Source organism: Lepidochelys kempii, chromosome 6, assembly GCF_965140285.1.
Source record: "Lepidochelys kempii isolate rLepKem1 chromosome 6, rLepKem1.hap1, whole genome shotgun sequence".
NCBI classification, from domain to species: Eukaryota; Metazoa; Chordata; order Testudines; family Cheloniidae; genus Lepidochelys; species Lepidochelys kempii.
In genome coordinates this window covers 55,773,779-55,779,629 of record NC_136385.1, presented here as the reverse complement: position 1 = coordinate 55,779,629, position 5,851 = coordinate 55,773,779, and the positions used below count along the sequence as shown (strand labels likewise).

At 40.6% G+C, this 5,851-nt stretch overlaps 1 long non-coding RNA gene across 1 annotated transcript; it reads left to right on the top strand.

Annotated features, from left to right (window-relative positions):
* The first annotated feature begins 4,455 nt into the window (after positions 1 to 4,455).
* LOC140913855 (uncharacterized) lies at positions 4,456 to 5,365 on the top strand. The gene is made up of 3 exons (XR_012159674.1): positions 4,456 to 4,534; positions 5,103 to 5,202; positions 5,304 to 5,365. It is a non-coding gene; the product is annotated as an uncharacterized LOC140913855 (long non-coding RNA).
* Positions 5,366 to 5,851: the final 486 nt, after the last annotated feature.

Here is a 5,851-nt window from a genome sequence, read left to right as displayed (position 1 = left end):
TGGGTTCTTAAATAGTAATATGGATGTCCTTAATCAGGTGGGAACATGTGGAACCTGAGCTTGTCAGAATATTCATTTCATTGTGGATTGTGACCAATATAACAAAAAGCACTTGAACCTGTACAGACAGTGAATTAGGATTTCCCATGCTATTTTGTACAATGGAGTTGTATTGGTGATTTTCTTCCGTTGGTACCAGGAATCACAGAGTAGAGCTGGGCAGGAAGTGGTTTTCAAGTCCTTTGAAAAATTTCAATATTTCAATTTCCCCCCTCCTTTTGCATTGGGATAAAAATGAGACCTTTCTTTTTTTTCCATGAATAACAAAAGACCGGGGTGGGGGGAGCTTACCCAGGATAGCCAATAGTCCAGCACTAAACTGGCTATTCTGGGGTGGGTTTCTCTTTCACTCTCCTGTTGGAGCTGTTCCACTTTGTACAAATTAAATATTCAGGGTAACAGACTCTATAGGTCAGTGACTAGGAATGTGGGAGCTACAGGTTCATGTCCCTAGCTGTCTGAATCAGAGCAGGGATGTGAACCTGGGTGTCCCACACACTAGGTAAGTGCCCTCACCTCATGACACCTGTGTGGCAGGTTCTTTGCTGTCCTCTCTGGTTTTGAACAGAAATTCCATCCTGGGCATGAGCAACCTTCCTCAACAAAAATGTCCTCAACATAGATGCATTCCCACAAAACATTTCAGGTTTAATGAACTGGCCTTTTCCAACAGAAAAAGGTTTTGTCGGGAAAATTTCCAACCAGCTCTATCACAGAGGTACAAGAGGAAAAATGTAAATATTTAAAGTAAAGTGACTGAATTTTGTTCTAGTATATGTACACACCACTTTGACTACAATAAGTGATGCACAGGTGTATCCAAGGGACACAACTTGGCCTTAAAAGTTTGAAAGCAATGCAGATGATGATGCTGTACTTTCCTGGACTCAAAAGATGTTGAATAGTTTTACAAACTTAGATGTCCCTTTAATAAATCTCAGCAGCAGACATCTTATTCAGAATGAATGGAGATAATTAACAGATTGGAGATCTGCAAGCAACAGGTAATTGGATTATCTTTGGATAATTTGTTTCCACAGAGGTTTTTACTATCTGCCCATCTTCAGTATTTCATTCTTATCTTTTTATTCTAGGGAGGTTTGCCTTCAAAACTAGGTTTATCCCTATATGATCTTGGCTATTATGTTACTGCTAGGGAATGGATACTAATTTTTTTTATTTTCAAAATGCCAGGGCCCCATTTTAATTACAAATGACACTGGTTTCCCATAGCCTTATGAAATCCTGTACTGCCAGGTTTTTATGATGATAGCAAGATTAGGAGCTTTTCACTTTACAGACCCTAAACATACTAGCAATGTCTACCTTATATTAACCATCATAGTCAAACTTTTACGAGGAGAGTCAATACTATAGATGCCTGTAGGTTTCGCTGAACTTTCCTAACTCACTGGTGAATGGAGAACATTATGACAGATGAAACTTACCCTTGACAAGTGCAAGGAAATGCATATTAGAAGGAACTCTACTCATACATATTGCTGGTTTCTATGTTTAGTAAAACTACTAAGGACAAAGATTTGGGCATCAGTGTGGCAGCTCAGTGGAAACCTCTGCTCAATGTGCAGTATCAGTAAAACAGTAAACAAAAGGCTATATAAAGAAAGCTGTGGAGAATACGACTAAACAGTTCACAACACCATTATGCAAATCAAAGGCACATCCCCATCTGTATTACTGTGATCAGTTTGGGTCACCCAGTCTCACAAAGGCTATAGCAGAAAAAGAAAGGGCTCAAAGGTTGGAAAGAGATCCATAAGAGGAGAGATTGAAAACATGCACATGTAGTGGTGTGTGCATATACTAGAACAAAATTCAGTCGCTTTAGAAAGAAGACAAGAAGGGACCTGATAGAAATATATAGGAAGGTAGACCCAATGCTTCGATTTAACTTTTCCTATAAAATGGAATCACGGGACATCCAATGGAAGTAAAGACCTCCAATTAAAAATAAATAAAATAGAATAAAATACTAGTTTACACAGTTTGCCTATGCCATAAGATACTATTGATAGGATTTTTAAAAAGCTTGGACACTGAGGACCCAAGTGAGTAGTTGTATTAAAGTCAATGAGGCTATTTGAACAAGTAAATGCTTATCAACATGACTGCAGGGTTGCCCAGTTAAGCCTGGTTATATGGTTAATGAGAATAGGCTAAAAAGAGAAAAGGTATATGATCTAAAAATCACTGAAATTTCAGGGCCCAAGCCAACTGCGAGGTGACAGGGCATAGGAAGAAATTTCCTCTACAGGCATGTTCTTCCATCATGGGTTGTCTTGCACCTTCCTTTGATACTGGCTAGTGTCAGAGACTGAATACTGGACTCAGTGGACCACTTCTCTGATCCCGTATGATGATTCCTATACTCCAATATATTACTTAGTAACATTTGATTATGGAAAATGTTGACTGTTTCTTATTTCCCCCACACGTTATAGGTGCGTCTTCTCCCCTATCTGCTGCAGCTGGAGTCACTCTTCCCCCCTCTGCACCTTACTGTTTTGGTCCTGTTCCCCCACACTGTCGCTGAGAGTTGAGATTCCCCATCTCCTCCTCCTCCTGCCTTTGGTATAATTGTTTTCTCCTCTAACTCCACAAAATTGACAATGTCATTTACAACAGTTGGAATTGAAGTTCTCTCCCTCCCTACATATAGGTTACCATTTCAGTGTATACTCTTTTCCCCACTAACAGATGGAGTTTCTGTTCCTCTCCCACCTTCCACCTATCACAGCTGCATTGCTTCCTTGCTTGCTTTCTCTTTCTCTCTCCCTTCTGCGTAGGCTTAAACAGTCCAAGAACTTGTCCTAATTATTTTCAGCAATATATGTAGTGAGTGCCTTTGGTCAAATTATTATTATTTTTTAAAAAGATTAATGTTAACGTCAAATGTATTTTGTTTTTCTCCTTAGGAGCTGTTTTAATGACTCTGTCGGTGTGGTAATCCATGGCCTCTGAATGCAAACTAAAGTACATTGCTTCTCTCTGCACTAACTCAACAATCCATTCAGCTGGAACAAGCAAAAAGGCACACACAGCCTAATAATATTTGTATTGATTGGATGTGAATTTAAGTTATTGCAGTTCAACTGCCCGGAAGTAAAGAGGATTTCTGGGTTATTTTTATGAGGGTGGTTTTTTTTGGAGGGAGGAGTTGGGGGGAGGGGGTTTGAATGAAAACAGCAGGGTTCTTTATAGATACTTAACGTCAGTCCATCTGACTCCTTTTCTGGCGTGTGTTTTAAACCACCATCTGCTATTTGCTATATAATGTACTCTCATTTACACTGGGAATGGGATGGTGGAAATAGCCTGCTAGTTAGATTCCAGTTCCTCAGCCTGACTGTTTTTCTCTCTCCTTTTGTCAAGAGATGTGGGGTCATATGGATAACTATCTCTGATGAACTGACTTAAGCTTATTCCTTAAACTTAGTGCCACGGGGATGATCTGAAAAGCCCATCCCATTTTGGTGTGGTGGATCTCTTGTAATATATGTTTCCAAATGGGAAACTCTGACACACTTAATATGAAGAGAGCAAACTTTACTCTGCTCTTCTATACCCTTTATATTAAGCTTTCCTATAACCCAGGAAATAAAACTTAAGCTTATGTACTCATGCCTTCCACCATTACAAAAAGTACTTGAAAATAACACGACTGGATAAGAAGCATATTCAAACTAATCAACATTATAAAAATAAACCTTGCAGATACTGGTGCCATCTTAACCAAAGGCTACGCTCTCACTGCCGTCTAATCTCCAGTTGACCAATCACAAGTTAGTCATTTTGTTTTAGCCTAACTTGATAGAGTGTAAATATACTGCAGAACAAGAGCACTGGCACTGTAGCCAGTTGTGAGAGAGACTAAGCTTTCTGGACGTGTATTCCATGGTTCAAAGCACCACGACTGCCTGTACCACTCTGTTTGCCAGGCATTGTGGGACATGTCTGTCGTCTTTGGTGGTTGTGGTTGGAAATGGTCTAGTCCTGTGTAATGCATTTCCTAGCAGGACAGCTGTTACCTCTTTGGGCTGAAAGGTGTGGATTACATTCATCCTAATAACCAGGAAAAACAGCATCTACTTTTTTATGGATACACTGTTTCTTTTATAAAAAGAAAAGAAGGACTTGTGGCACCTTAGAGACTAACCAATTTATCCGAGCACAAGCTTTCGTGAGCTACAGCTCACTTCATCGGATGCACTTCATCGATGAAGTGAGCTGTAGCTCACGAAAGCTCATGCTCAAATAAATTGGTTAGTCTCTAAGGTGCCACAAGTGCTCCTTTTGTTTTTGCAGATACAGACTAACACGGCTACTACTCTGAAAACTGTTTCTTTTATGTGTCTCTGAAGAAGCTGGTTCCAAGGGATGGCGGAGGGTGTTTAAGAGGAAGCTTTCTGCCTGGAGAGCAACAGGGGATTGCTTTTTAAAGGAAGAAGAAAAGGTCAGTGCCTTGCAAATGTGGAGGCATGGACCCAGCTGATGCTGTCTTTCCTAGCAGGGCATCCCACCCACTCATCCCCCAGGCAGACTGCTGTTTCTGGACCAGGGTGACAAGCAGAGTGTGGTGGGATTACATCATGATGAAAATGTGCTGAGCCCACAGCTGATCATCACTTTTATATGAGAAAATCAACATTCCTAGAGCTTCATGAGGAGTTTGCCCTGGCCTTTCAACACCAGGATAGCATCCAGATGAGAGAGGGTATTACAGTCCAGATGCATGTTGCTATCATCCTGTGGAACCTGGCAACTGGCATTGTTACAGATCTGTTGTTTGGGGTTGGCGAATCCAGTTAGCTTAGCAGTCATGGAAGATTGCAAGGCAATTATGGCTCTAATGCCTGGGTGGTTGTATTGGGAAATATCCTCAAAAGAATGAAGGGTTTTGAATGGATGGGGTTTCTGAACTATGCAGGCATTTTTGATGGCATACACATACTCATTTGATTCCTGCATTTTGAGCAAGTGAGTACATTAACAGGAAAGTATACTACATTGTCATTATACAGGTGCTTGTGGACCACTGTGGCAGATTCATAGACACATATGATGTACTGTCAGAGGGAACAATGTGAGGCTGTTCTGGAGGTCTGGTCTTTTTTAGCATGGGTAAGTTGATAACATTATTACCTCCTAGCGACACAGTCATCAATGTGGTGTCCATGCCTACTGTGATTGTAGCTGACTATCCCTACTTTCTGCTTCCCTAGGTGATAGACTTATCCTGATTTCCACATGCCTGCAAGGACACAATACATCTGCATGCTGAGCAGGTGCAGGATGGTAATAAAATATGCTTTTGGCTGAGTGAAGGCAAGATGGAATTGCTTATGGAATCATCTAGACTGTAATGCGTATAATGCAACACAAGTTAATGAGACATGTTGTGTTCTTGAGGATGTTTGGATATGGGGAAATAATATGAGGCAGAATTGATTAAGGGCACCAACGGTTTGGAGTCTGCTTACTGACAGTACCTAGTTCACCTCTTGATGCTGGTGCAGTAGCAACGGCTATACAGGTTTTGGCACTGGGGTAGCCATCACTGGAATACTGTTCTGGTACCCACAATTGAAGAAGGATGTTGAAAAATTGGAGAGGGTTTAGAGAAAAGCCACAAGAATAATTAATAGATCGAAAAACATGCCCTAGACTCAAGAAGCTCAATCTATTTAGTAAAGCTATTTGGAAATTCTCCTACTAATGGGTTTTTATGGAAAATGCAGATTCATTTAAATCAAAAGGTCTTCCAGTTGTT